The following is a 15,902-nucleotide window of genomic DNA, read 5'->3' on the forward strand; positions in this document are numbered from 1 at the left end:
GGCTATGGTCATAGAGTCACACAGGGTCATAGAGTTTATTACAGCCCAGTAAAAGGCCTTTCAGTCCTTTATGTCTGCATTGCCATCAAGTATCTATCAATTCTCGTCTCATTCAAGCACTTAGCCTGTAGCTGTTTATGTGTTGCTGGAAAAGCGCAGCAGGTCAGGCAGCATCCAAGGAACAGGAGATTCGACGTTTCGGCATAAGCCCTTCTTCAGGAATGAAGAAGGATTCCTGAAGAAGGGCTCATGCCCGAAACGTCGAATCTCCTGCTCCTTGCATGCTGCCTGACCTGCTGTGCTTTTCCAGCAACACATTTTCAGCTCTGATCTCCAGCATCTGCAGACCTCACTTTCTCCTGTAGCTGTTTATGCCAAGGCATTTTAATTGTACATCTAAATACTTCTTCATTGTCTTTAAGGTTCCCACCTCTACCGTTCTTTCAGGATGTGAAATTGAGATATCCACCGCCCTTTAGGTAAAACACAATTTTCTCAAATCTGCTCTAAACCTCCTGTTCCTTACCTTAAAACTGCGTCTCTTGGTTATTGACCCCTGTAGTGAGGGGAAATATTCCTTCCTATCTATACCCCTTATAATTTGGTATCCTTAGTGCTGAAAGCATCGAGTTGACACATTAATATTATGTCCTTAATCTTATGTTAAATATGATAATCTCACAAGGGTCAATCATGTATCTTCGACATAATGTAAGTTGCTCCTAAGTAACCTGTATTAAGCCCATTTACTGTTCAGCAAGATTGAGCCAATCATTGACAAAGGGTTTGTGCGGACATCTCGCCCCACCCCGACACACAGTATTAATAGTTTAGACCATTACCAGAAAAAGGATTGGTGCTGTGGATCTGCCCAAGACATCACAGATGGTTTCAACAGAGAAGTGGATGTGAAATGAGGACTTTTACATTGGAACATCACTTGTTGTAATTGTCTTAAAGATACACTACATGCTTGGTCTGGAATTTATGCAATAATGCAATGCATCCTCCTTTGTCCTTTAAAGAATGGGCACCCTTTTTCAGTAAACATGTACAGGCTAATAATGGATATATAATCTCTAATATGAGTCATCATGTGTTGGTTACATGCAGTTTGAAGATATTGCTTATTCCCTTGCAGGATTTGACCACTGCTCATTACAGTGTCGCAAAACATAATATCTTTTCATGAACCAATGAGTTTGTATGAAAATCTCAAAATCCAATGATTGGTCCTGGTTCAAGTTAGATTAATACTTTGCATGCCATTCAATCATTTTCTTATTCCATTTTCTTCCTTGTTTTTAAAAATATGTCATGAATAAGAGGTTGTGTGGAAGGAAGAAACTGCGTGAATCGAGTTTTTCAAACATGATAACTGCCAGTGAGGCGTAGCATGTAGATTTAACACAGCTATCATGGATTCTACAGTGCAAACAGTGCACTCTGCAAGACCATTAAACTCAGGGTAGTGAGGAGAAGAATTAAGATGCTGGACATCCCATTTCCTGCACATCTTGCAAGGGTGCATTAGTGCACATTGGACACAATTTGTTGAGGAATATTGCACATTCTGAACATGGCGGGCTACCCATCGATGCTTACTGCATCAGCAGTGTCTTTGATTTATTAAATAACAGGGACCTTAATGAAATAATCAGTCACCAAGATGTAATTATGTACATGAATATGGAAAATATCAGTGATAATTTTGCACTACAGCTTAGAAGAAATCTCATGTCAAGTGAAAGGTTCCCACAGGTTATAAAATTGATTTTTCACACAACTTGATCATTGATCAAAGTCTTTAGTCTATTAGTTTTACAGGTGGATTCACATGCCAAATCCTTGTTTACTTCTGTGTCCATGTGACCTACATGTACATGGTCTAACATGTCTTGATGCACAACTTATTGAATTATCACTTGTTTACCTTTGAAAATCACATTCTGGAGAACGTTCATCTTTAAATGGCTAGAAAGAATATTGAAACTGATCATCATTGTTCAATCTGTTCTGCTTGGCTGTGACTGAAATAGAAGAAATTGATGTTGAGACTATCTTCTAACTCAGGTTCAACGATATCCACTTACAAGGGCGGATATACAAGATATACAATCCTGGACAATATTCAAATCCCACCGTGGGCAAGATGTAAAATCTGAATTCAATAAAAATCTGGAATTAAAAGCCGGACTAATGGCAACCATGTAATCACTGTTGATTGGCATTACAATGCATCTGGTTTATTTATATCCTTTAGGGAAGGAAATCTGCCATCCTTAACTGGTCTGGGCAATTAGGGATGGGCAATAATGTCTTGCCTTACTAGAAATGCCCACTTTCTTGTTCTTAGTAGGATTTGGAAGTTGATGAAGATCATCAGAAATAGTCACTTGGGCACTTGATGTACATCATATACTCTTGGGTCTTCACAAAGAGCTGCTGACATTGTGGGCATGCATGGTTTACAGCAATTTATTCTTAATCACTTACGTTTGGAATGACAAATGTCAAAAAAGTGCATAAGGAGCCGTTGAATTCTGAAAACTAGAATTCCTTTTCTATGTTGGAATAGTTTACTGAAGCTTTCGTTAGGACTATCGAATCAAATGCAAAATTATTATCATCCTTTAATAAACATGCTCTGAGTTTTTTCTAGGTGCATTTACTTCCAATGTGGTGAGCTTGGAGGTATTGTCACATCAAGAATACACTTGCTGGATGATAAAATATTTTTCAAGAGGTTAAAAGATGTGTTGTTGATCTACCTATTACATATATAATGCCTCAAAGAGAAGAGACTTTCATCATATATTAATCTCAAAGTCATAGAGTCATACAGCAGAGAAACAGACCGTTCAGTCCAACTTAACCATGATGACCAAGTATCTCAAACTAAACTAGTCCCACTTGCCTGCATTTGGCCTATGTCTCTTTAAATCTTTCCTATTCATGTACCTGTCTAAATATCTTTTAAATATCATAACTATACCTTCGTCTGTCAGTTCATTCTACACATGAACCAACGTCTGTGTGTAAAAGTTGCCCCTCAGGTCCCTTTTAAATCTTTCTGCTCTCTTAACCTTAAAATTTACCCCCTAGTTTTGAACTCACCCACACTAGGGAAAGGACCTTCATCTTATGTTTGCCCCTCAAGATTTTATAAACCTCAGTAAGGTCACCCCTCAACCTCCGGCACTCCAGTGAAAAATGTCCCAGCGTATCCAACCTACCTGTATAACTCAAACCCTCCATTCTGGGCAACATCCTGGTAAATATTTTCTGAACCCTCCCCGATTTAATAATATCCTTCTTGTAGAAGGACGACCACCATTGAATCCAGTACTCCAAAAGTGGCCTCATCCAATCTCTTATACAACTTCAAAATTATGTCCCAACTCCTATACTCAATGGACTGAGCAATGAAGGCAAGTATGCTAACCACCATGTATACCTATGATGCAACTTTTAAAGAATTATGTATTGAAACCCCTCAGTCTCTGTCTTATAATACAACCCAGGACCCTACCTTTAACTGTATAAATGCTGCCCTTGTAAATTTTATCAAAATGCAATATGTTGTATTAATCCAAACTAAACTCCATCTGCCACATCTTAGACATTGGCCCATATGATCAAGATAACTTTGTTCATTGTCGACTATGTCACCAATTTTGGAGTCATCCGCAAACTTACTAACCATGCCTCCCAAATTATTATCCAAATCACTTTTTTTTAATGACAAAAAAAAGGACTCAATGCTGATCGCTGTGAAATACTGCAAGTCATAGGCGTCCTCTCTGAAAAGCAACCCTCCACCACCATCCTCTATCTCTAACTGTCAAGACAATTTTGTATCTAATTGGCAAGCTCACCCTGAATCCGATGTGATCTAACTTTACTCATCAGTCTACCATATGGAACCCTGTCAAAGGTTTTACTAAAGTCCATGTAGACAACCGTTCTGCTCTCATCAATATTTTTAGTTACGTCCTCAAAAACTGAAATAAGTTTGTGAGGCACTATTTCCCAGGCATAAAGCCATGCTGACTTTCTTAGTCAGTCACTGCTTCTTCAAATGCTTGCAAATCCTATGTCTCAGAATCCTCTCCAACAACTTACCAAACGCTGATGTCGGTGGTCACCGGTCTATGGTTTCCAGGCTTCTACTTACAGTCTTTTCAAAATAAAGGCACAACATTAGCTCCCTCCAGACGTCCGGCACCTCACCATGGCTGTAGTTGATGTAAATATCTCTGCTCAGAGCCCTGCAATTTCTTTTCTAACTTCCAACAACATCCTGAGATACACTTAATCAGATCCTGGAGATTTATCCACCTCTATGTTTATTAAGACCTCCAGCACTTCCTCTTCTGTAATACTGTTTTCAAGACATCAATATTTATTTCCCTGAGTTCCTTAGCCTCCTGCTTTTTTTTTCCCACAATAAAAACTGCTGAAAAACATTTGTTTAGTATCTCTCCCATTTCCTGTGGTGCATAGATGTTCTTGTTGATTTTTAAAGTGCCCTGTTCTCTCACTAGTTGCTCTTTTGTTCTTAATACACTTGTAAAATTTCTTTGGATTAACCTTAAATTTATTTGGAAAGGTTATCTCATATCCCCCTTTTTGCTGTCCTGATTTCCCTCTCAAGATGACCCTTTACCTCTTATATAATAAAACCTAAATCTAAATCTGAGGTTCACTTGATCCCAATTGTCTATACCTAATCTATAACTCTTTCTTGTTCTTGACCAGAGCCTCATATCTTCATTTATCCATTTTTCTCTAATCTTCTTCATCCTTACCCTTTCCTGTAAAGGGAACATTATGTTTATAAACTCATGTTATCTCTCTTTTGAAAATTTCCCATTTGCCAGTCATCCTTTTGCCTGCAGACAGTCTACTCCCACCAGCTCTTGAAAGTTCCTGTCAATATTTGCCCTACTTCAATTAGGAACTTTAACTTTTTATACAAGTCCTATCCTTTTCTATAACTATTTTAAAACAAATGGAATTATGATCACTGGTCCCAAAGTACTCCACAACTGACAGTTCTTTCACTTGCCCTGTCTTATTTCCCAACAGAAGGTGATGACTTACTCCACTAGTAGGTACATCTGCATTTGATAAAGAAAATTTTCTGATAGTGAATAAAATCTTGAACAAACTAAAACACATTTGTATCTTTTGGTATAGGTACGTTTTCAATTTTGGTAGGATTAGGTCTCGTATCATTTGACAAATAGTTTGATACAAAGAGATCGTTTTGACAGGTATTGATTTTACTTTCTTTTCTGTTGTAACTGTAAGAACCTTGTACTTGCTCCTTTAAAAACTGTGCACTGCGATGAGAAAGAACTGTTTTAAAAGCAGGAATTTACCAGGATGGCTGCATAACTTCACAGCAAGGGATTTAATATTATTGTGAACTCTAATTTTATGACTATGGTTCCTACAACATCCAGACAAAGAGGAGTTGAGGAGTTGTTCACAAAAGAAGCTGATTGTTAATCAGCTAACTGAGTGTAGGAAATGGAAACAAGTTACAGAGACAAAGTCATAATTGAGAGAGAGAGATTGAGACAGAAAGGGGTCCTGTTCTATTTCCAAACAGAGGACAGGCAGTTAAAAGAAAACATTTTAAACACATTTCCTGCTGCAGTTGCTGTGAAATGTTACTTCTGATCCAATAATTCAGAGACATTTCCCAAGTGAATGCATCATTCTTTCCGTATACAGCATATCATCCGCCGTCATTTCCGCCACCTCCAAACGGACCCCACCACCAGGGATATATTTCCCTCCCCTCCCCTATCAGCGTTCCGCAAAGACCACTCCCTTCGTGACTCCCTCGTCAGGTCCACACCCTCCACCAACCCAACCTCCACTCCCGCCACCTTCCCCTGCAACCGCAGGAAATGCAAAACTTGCGCCCACACCTCCTCCCTTACTTCTCTCCAAGGCCCCAAGGGATCCTTCCATATCCGCCACAAATTCACCTGCACCTCCACACACATCATCTGTTGCATCCGCTGCACCCGATGTGGCCTTCTCTATATTGGGGAGACAGGCCGCCTACTTGCAGAACGCTTCAGGGAACACCTCTGGGATGCCCGGACCAACCAACCCAACCACCCCGTGGCTCAACACTTTAACTCTCCCTCCCACTCCACCAAAGACATGCAGGTCCTTGGACTCCTCCATCGCCAGAAAATGCTGCCTAACCTGCTGTGCTTTAACCAGCAACACATTTTCAGCACAGAATGCATCACTCTTTACCTTTTACAAATAGGCAGAAACTTCCGGAGAAAGACACCAAAGGCCTAGTTAACCAAAGTAGGATCTTCTTAACATTGGAACTGGGATGCAAAAATCACTGAATTGAATTTCCAGTTTTTTTCTACCTCTGCCAACAATCTATTTTCCCAATTTGTTGTAAAGGGAACGCATGCTAAATTTGGTCCAGGAGTCTAGGTATGGTTGTTTGGACAGTTGGAGAATTTAAAGTCAGTCGATGTGTACCCCTTCAGTCCAGGAGTGGATTGCAGTCAATCCTGTACTGCCAGTGCAACCAGTCTGAGGAATGGCTGCTGTTGCCTTTCATAGTTCTGTAATGAAATGCACAATCTGGATGATAATGGCTGTGAACTCCCCTGGAGTAGGCAGGTTAAATGCTTCATTCTGCAGTCGGCAGGGGACAATGGCTTCAAGTTCAGGGAATTTGAGACACTTAAAAAGGCAACACCATTACACAGACTCCTATACACTGAAGCTGAATCACATCTCTGAGCGCTACATTCCTTGTGAGCCTTAAGCATTAGCCTCCTGTCTTTGGATCAACTCCTTGTCCCAAGGACCCCGACCATGATAACAAGTGAAACCCATGAATGCCTGTCATGCAATAACAATGATTATCTATCTGGAAGACTGGAGCCCGGTTGCCAAAGTAGTAATAACATCTGGTTTACCTGTTACTTGCCCTTGCTGTAGAAACTGCTCGCTACAAGTCTTGGACAAGGAAACATTGTGTAACGATAAGGATTGGTGGGCTCTGTACCTACAATGTTGCAGTTGCAGCTAGACAGAGACTCATACCTACAGAAGTTGGTAAAAGAGAGGATATATTTACAAATGTGGGAATCGGTGAGCAGATCAAGGAGAAAATGATTGATTTTCTCCCCTCTGCCAGATACATGCCACCATTGTCTCTCTGCTACATTGCACTCTATCTCTTCTACTGCACCTACATGCCACTAAGGCACGTGCTCTACCACTTTCATCATTGCATTTCTTTCACCCATTCCACCTCCCCACACAAATAAATCCTGTTTGTCTCCTGTGAAGCCTACTCACTCATTATGGAATCCTCACCACCTTCCCCCACCAGCACCAGTACTAACAGCTATGTCACTCACTTTCATCCCACACAATCACTCCCTTTCTCCCGTTCGGTAGAAAACAGCAGGTAGAGCCAAGACCCTATGACCCTGACTGACTCAAGTAGTCACTTGACTGAGCTCAGCTCCTGGATTGATATCAGAGGCTGCCCTTGACTTATAATATCGAGATCCCTTGACTGAAGGGTGTTGACCTTGACGTGACTGAACACTATTGTTCTTTGACTTCAAGGCAAAGCTTTTTTTGGTTGAAGGTGTGTGTGTGTGTGTGTGTGTGTGTGTGTCTGGTGAATGCTGACAGCCATCACAAGCAGCTTGCTTTGTGTCTGCACCAAAAGACAAAGCACGGCAAGATAGAGATGGTGCAAGTAACCAAGTAGGTGCAAGGTGAGTGAGCAGCAGGAGAGCAAGTGAACTGCTCGGAGATACTGTCCAGGCCACTTTATGAGCTGGCTATCCGTCCCTGCATGCAAAGTGTCTTGGCAGCAGCATTGCGATGAGAGTGCTGGTGCACTCCAAATTGCAGCATTACAATCACAGAACCATACTGTTCGTGGGGTGGAGATTTGCCATAACTGTGCTGAGAGGCCAGTATGTGTTGAGTGCCAATATTCATGGATCTGAGTGCACATGATTTCTAAAGCAGCAATATCTCTATTATACTTTACCAAGTGATGAGGGGCATTCTAACTGATTTGTGGAATATTTAGCTTGCTGTGGTAGAGGATATTCATGTCTATCAAATATGCAGATTGTTCACCTAGCCAAGCTCCCCAATTCCCTAAAAAAAAATATGTACATGAAAAGCCAGAAAATTAAACTACTGTATTTTCCAAAACTTTCTTAAGTTGATTATCACATATGAAGACAGTTCATGCCATAAAATTCAAATGATGGGGATCTTCACTAACATTGATAAACTAGGGATGTATGTTTAAGCAACAACAAATAAGACCAAACAATGTACGAATTTAAAAAGAAATCTTTTCATTAGCATATCACGTACAAAACCAAAGAAAACAGAATCCATCGGATAGTCATGCAAGTAGCAAGGAAGGAGTAAAATGCACAGAACCTGTACAATTCTAATTATTTAAAATTGTACCAGCCAAAAGTATTTCCTCAAATTCTAGTGGACAGCTCATAGAATTAATCAACCGACCCATTGTCTGTCCTTTTGAGAGGAGGAATATACTGTAAAAACTAGACATTATTTAAAATACTAGTGAGTGTAATAGCACCAGGCTGAAATAACCATTTCATCTGCCTACATTACTCTAAAATTAATGAATAATGAAGCAATGCCCTTCACATCTCTTTCCTTTTCATTTGAAGATATATTGATCAGATGACATTTATTTAAGTTTGGTATAATGTATTAATTTCAAGATAATTATTCAATATACTTTTGTCACTGTTGATATGCTTCAAAGTCATCCCGGGCCAAGAATGAATAAACTGTTATCTGACATTCCTGGACAGGGTGCAGGAAATAAATGCATTTTTTCTCCTTGAGAATTGCTACTTAGTGTGGGGTGAGGGGGAACTGGAAATTTGTGTGTATGGGGGCTGGTAGGTAGTGGGAGGAAAGACTGAGTGTGCCACTGTGAAGTGAGTTGCTATTCTGGTGTCACTGGGAATGGAATGACACTCAGCAAATCTGACAGAGCCAATCCTGAGTGTATGCAGTTGCAATATTAACACTCATTTGGAGCAGATGTGTCTCAAAGCATGAAACATTGACTCAACAGCTGCCGTGGATCCAGTGCCATTGTGCAAGCAGTAATGGTCTATTAATGCACAAAGGTTTGTCGCTTGAAGGACAGCCTTAATCTCATTGATGCTCCCATAAGCTTAGATCAAGTACTTCTAGTTAAAGAGAACAGGGTTTGAAAAAATGTTTTCTCCTGCATGTGGTATCTGCGTATAAACAGCATTATGCAAAGTGCTGATAACATATTCCCCCTACCCCCCCCCCCACGCCCCCCACCACTTTCTCATGCAAATCTCTGAAATACATTGGAAAGCTGCTGTTAGAGCTTCTGTCAGAATAATTAACGTACACACCAAATGGTGCCAGTGTGTCAGGCACTTGGTTAATTCATGTTAATCTTGAAATTAGCCAAGGTAAATACTTTACACAATTTGTATTAAATATTAATAGTTAAAACTTAAAGGGGCCATAAAACTGGTGGCTTTGTGCCAGAAAGGCCAGAATTTAACTTGACATCTGTACTTCCAAGGCTCCAGTCATATCTTCAGAATAGTGCAGGCTTTAAGATGGTAGAAAAAGACGGAGACTCCAAAAGTGGGGTGCATCCATGTCCTTGGCTCTTTGTCACCCAGTTTACCATCACCAGCGATACAACTATATTTTGGCCTTCTCAGTAACTCCTTGAGATGATCAGGCTTTGAAAGTTGCATGTTCTATAGATCTGATTGGAAAATTTCAGGACTTCATTCTATCACGATAAAAAGAAAGTGATGCCTGAGCAACACTATAATATAGGCTATTATCTACAAAAAGAAAGCATTTACCAAACTTTGTCATCTGCACTTAGGAGCTTTCTGTCCCTACAAACCCTAAGTAATAGTCACCTCTGAAAGAGGATACTTCAGTAGGTTTACACACTCTAAAATATGCATCTAATACGTAATATTACATATGAGTCTGTGCCACATACAGCACAAATGCACAGCTACTGGAACCACTGGCACTAAGCTATTACAAAAACCTTTTAGAATATGTTATCAGTATGAATACAAGTCTTTAGGGCTGAATCTTGCAACCATTTGTTCAACTTGCTTCAGAATTTTGGAGAGTTTTACACTACAAACCTGGTGAGTCTTTTCACCCTGTCTTATCAGACTCATTTCAGTAACTACCTTCCCTGATCCTCTGGTGTTTCTCATGTCCAATTTTCACTCCATCTTACCATGCACCTTCCCGGAATAACTTAACCTTCACCTTGTGCGTGTGCATCATTAAAGGCCGGTGCGCACTGAACAAGCACTGTCAGTCTGGAGCAGCCCTGTGCAGTTGCTGACATTTGCTCCAGACATGGCATACTGGGGAAAATGAGTGCCTAACTTTATGGGAAGTGTCCCAGAATTCCTGCTTGATGAGGTGGTGTTTTTGCAGGAATTCTTCCACTACACGGACCAGAAGTGAAAGCCACAACACCAGAGTGGTCTAAGTTTGCCAGCTGGGTTAAGGCAGTCTCAGTTGTCTCGGGGAATGCCCAGCCATGTTGGAATTTCCTTCAGCACTCCACCAGCGTAAGTGGCACCATTTTGTCTTCAATACCTCACATTCACACTATCTCTGCTACTGTACCCATCTCCCATCAAGGCTCATGCTCTACAATTCTTACTATTTCCTGCACGTTTTTCCCTGACTTACTGTACCCAACCCATGCCTGATGACTCTAACCTGTCTGCCCTCTATGCTGCCTACTCACCCACCTGCCCCAAACATAGCAGCTTTGCCACCCATTTTCACCCTCCACAATATCTGCCTCTCTCTTTTAGTCCAGGAGGGCAAAAAAACCACAGTAAGCATCAAGACAGGTGTTGTTTTCCCATCATTCAACACCTTACTATTACAAGCAGAGGATCCTGACTCTGACTGCCCCAAGCAGGACCTGGGGGCTACCCTTGACTTACTGTGCCAGTCACTCCTCAGCAAAGGCTATCCTCTTGATCTGCCTGAGGCCTGCTGACAACCATGACAAGCATCCTAGCTTTGATTTTGTCCACACAGCGAGGCAGATCAGCAGTAACCTGTGCCTGATATCTCCGGCTGAGGAGGAGAAGTGCAAAAGGCCAGGCAAGGAAGGGATGCTATGGTGATGCAAATAGGCTCAGAGTTGATGAGTGACATGCCAGGAAGTGACCAAGTGGGAGATGCAGCCTGATGCAGTCCATGAGCTGGGGGTATGTCCTTGAGCCCAAAGTCTCCCTGCTGTAGCAATACAATGATAGCTGTTGATGCCACCCAAGATGTAGCACTGTATTATAGAAATGTCCTCTAAACAGATTAGAGATACAATGATGCTTGGATACTGGCACATGTTGAATGCCAAGTCTATGAATGTGGATTTTGAGTGGCTGATGCCCATGCAGCATGCCCTGAGATGTTATTGTCTGGTTTCCAATAAACAGATTATTCACAGCAAGCAACAAGCTGAATCTTCCAAGTACACACCCTGGTTTCCCTGGAGAATTTTCCCAAAGTCTAAATTCCTTTGTGAGTTTGGTAAGGTAGCAATCTGAGTATTACTGAGGTGAGTTGTACCATTAACAAAGAATTTAACAAGCATTAATCCCCATCAATTGGCATCTCATTGGTGTCTGGTGAGATTCTCACAGTTTTCCTTGTGAAAAACATAAAAGATGGAGTGAGATGATCTCTATGTTCAGTCAGGCTTCTTGTCTGATTCTGTTATACATCTCACTATAGCTCACATTATTCAGACCCTTATAAATGACTCCACTCTTATTTACTGTGATAGTCTTATACTGACGGACCTTTTACTGAAAAAAAACATAGATTTCAAGGGGATTTAGATAAAGTCACGAGATAAAGTTGGGGTGGCACGATGGCTCAGTGGTTAGCACTGCTGCCTCACAGCATCAGGGACTTGGGTTCAATTCCCACCTTGGGTGACTATCTGTGCAGAGTTTGCACATTTTCCCCATGTCTGTGTGGGTTACCTCTGGGTGGTCCGGTTTCCTCCCACAATCCAAAGATGTGCAAGTCAGGTGAATTTGCCATACTAAACTGTCCATAGTGTCAGTACAGGGTAGGGGAATGGGGCTGGGTGGGTTAATCTTTAGAGCGGTTGGTGTGGGCTTATTGGGCTGAAGCGCCTGTTTCCACACTGTAGGAAATCTAATCTAATAATGGAATCCAAAAGGTTCTCAATGAAGCTTTTATGTGATATCTCTACCCCATGTGAAACATTGAAGAAATTTTGCTACAATTTGCCAAGACAGAAATGTTTTCTATATTCTAGATTTAAAGAAAATAGTTACTGGCAAGTGACACTGGATGAAAGCAATGTTTTTCTAACCACCTTCTGGACACCATTAGAGAATTATACATGGCTATGTATGATGATTGGTATTTCCACTGCTCTGGAAGAGTGTCAATGCAAACAGTGTACAATGGTCAATGACTTTCCTGAATGGAAGCTATTGTTGGTGATCTGTAAGTTTATGGATGTGGAGGCAAAATAAAAGGGGTAATCATAGACCATGATCAGAATCCAGCCGACTGTCAGAGAAATTTTTCCAGATGAATCTAAAGCTGAATAAGAAAAAGATGCAATTGTAGATGCCTGTGTCATCTACATAGGTAAGTTGCTGAAGATAAAAGGACTTAATCCAGATGCTGATAGGTTGAAAGCTGTAGCAGAGATGCAATGACCAACAGATTTGAAAATAATGCATTTTTTTTTGTTTGTGGGCTAATGAGCAAACGTCTTGCCTAATTTGCCATCAAAGTGTGAAACTCAAGCAATCTCACTGCAAAGGATGTGAAGTCGTATTGGAACATAGAATGAGATGTAGGTTTTGTGAGAATAAAAAGAAGTGATGATGCCAGTCCAGGGATATGAAACTGTCACCTTTCAGCATGATGCCTGGAGGACAGGTCCTGGAGCAACCATTGTGTTTGTATTCAAGACACTAATGCTAACTGAACATGCTCAGAATGGGAAAAAGAGGCTTGTTGTTGTATTTGCTTGTGAGTGTCTATTTGTGAAAGACAAAGTGACAAAAAAAACTTCAAAGCATCTTCCTCAAATAATTTTTATTGACTTCAAAACATTGGAAAGAATGTTGGTTGATTTGTGAAGATATCATCAGGACATGACGTATAAGAAAGACAAACAGATGGGCATTGTTGATATGCTAAGAACAGCAGCACTCCATATGAAGAAAGTTAATGATGCTGAGAATGATTGTGAAATCTTCCAGATTCAATGAGAGGTAACAGCTCAAAATCCTCTGGAAGTCATTCCCAAGCAGAAGCTTTGAATCTGAAAGAGAATCATCGTGCTCAAATCAAGCAAACGATGCATTCACCAAATGCTACAGGAAGAAGTGATGAAGTGATGGCCTGAAAACAGCAAAGACTCCTTCGTTGTTATAAGAGAGTATTGGGCATACAGACACCTGGTGATTGCCCAAGATGGCACCTAAAGTAATCAGCCAATGCCTACGGAGATGAGGAAAGGGATGTTACAACACATCCATGCAAGTCATCAATGAATTGAGCTTAATTTCTGGAAGGCAAAGAGCATGCCAAACATGAGCAATAAGATAAAGGACTACATCGACCAGTTCAGTGCTTGTGATGAATACCAAGTTAAGCAAACTAAAGAGTCAGTTAAGGCCATGACATTTCACACAGAACATGGATAAAACTTTGCATAGACTTCTTCACTCTCAAAGAAAATGGTGATTTTGTCACTGTCAACTACTATTCTGAGTACTGGTAGTTAGTGAGACAGTAGAGTGACAATGTCAGGCCTACAGAATACCAGAAATGTAAAGAAGAGACAAGGGTCCCTAATTCATGAGTGAAGGATTCTGCTACATCATAAAGGATTGGGAAAATTAAGACCATGTATCATCTCCACACTATTCCCATTTAAATAGAAAGGCTGAGGCACCAGTGAAACCCACGGAAAGAATCATGACCAAATGGAACAATTCCAGCACAGACTTGTACAAAGCAATCCTCAGGCAGAGAATTACACCAACTGAAAGTATGGAATGGAGTTCAGTCCAAAGAAACTACTTTCCCAATAGTGAAAAAAACTATTGAAGCCAAAAGGCATGAGTGACATAATCAAGGTGAAATGACAGAGAGTCAAACTTTGCCTTAACAAAACCACCAAAATGTTGCCAGATCTGGGTACTATTAAGGCAGTCAGAATTGCAAGATTCAATGCTCTCAACATAAATCTGCCTCTGTGGCAACATGGACCTCTGTTGTGTGGCTGTCATCTCGAGCACATGTAGCGAAGATAAATCATCAGATACATCAGTGCAACTGTGGACATCTACATACAACTCATAAAGCTGATCCTTCATTGCAGGTAGCTGATCAGGAAGATGTGATCACATTTCCTGCACAGAATATATTATGAATTCATTGTCATGGAACAGCACATCTTGGAGAAGGAACATCATCCTAGAAATGAGCAGATGCCAGATAAACAACCACCAAAAACATGTATCCATACCAAAGGAAACCTGCATAATTTAGCATCAATGTATGCAATGCATGTGGAGACACTGATAATTGTGGAACTGATTAAAGTGAATACAGTTAATGAATGTTAATTTTCAAAGTAACCATACATATTAGGCAATTTGAGTGATTTGTAGCTACAAATGAATGTGCACATAACTACTTTTTGTTTCTTATTTAAAGAGGGATGTTTGGAGAAATGCAGTTGTATCCAGTATACTGGGTATACCTAGTATATCAGCTGGACTGCTGGTTTCATGTGACTTCTGTCCTTGCTGTTGGTCTCTTCAGGTGCAGGTCACTTGAAGCACTGCTGGATCTGAAACTTTAACTCTCCTTTCTCTCCACAGATTAGATTACATACAGTGTGGAAACAGGCCCTTCGGCCCAACAAGTCCACACCGACCCGCCGAAGCGCAACCCACCCATACCCCTACATTTACCCCTTTACCTAACACTATGGGCAATTTAGCATGGCCAATTCACCTGACCTGCACATCATTGGGCTGTGGGAGGAAACCGGAGCACCCGAAGGAAACCCACGCAGACACGGGGAGAATGTGCAAACTCCACACAGTCAGTCGCCTGAGTCAGGAATTGAACCCGGGTCTCAGGCGCTGTGAGGCAGCAGTGCTAACCACTGTGCCACCGTGCCGCCCACTGATGCTACTAGGCCTGCTGGGTTTTTGCAGCAATTTCTGTCTTTGTTGTTGCTTGAAGCCAATATGTCCCTGTTAAGTGGGTATGAAGACATGTGAGAGGTGCAATGGGACCAGGATTGATTAAATGTATGTCAGGGTAGTGAATGGAACCATGTGGACCTTGTTGACTACGAGGTCCTCAATTGGGGGTAACCTGGACCAGTCAGGAAGCCCTGGCTGACCAGTATAATATGGGGATTTAGAATCTCCTCAGTTCAGGCGACTGACTTCGAGTTGGCTGGCCACTGCTGTGTACTGTGCACAAGTAAATAAAAGGTGATGGGATCCTGGCCTCATTGCAGTTATTTCAATCAATAAAGCTAAGTCTAACCTACAGAATGAACTCTTAGGGGTGGGTCATGACTTTGCATTATTGTGCAAATTGGGTGATAACAAGTCAGCAGTCAATTTTAGAACTCCTGGTATTTACTTTTATTGTAGTCACCCAGGAGAAATGTAAATCAGATATGTTTTTAACAAATGGCTAATCCACAACATCAGTCTTACACATGGCATCAGGAATAGCATTTACTT

This window comes from Hemiscyllium ocellatum, chromosome 1, assembly GCF_020745735.1.
Source record: "Hemiscyllium ocellatum isolate sHemOce1 chromosome 1, sHemOce1.pat.X.cur, whole genome shotgun sequence".
NCBI lineage: Eukaryota > Metazoa > Chordata > Chondrichthyes > Orectolobiformes > Hemiscylliidae > Hemiscyllium > Hemiscyllium ocellatum.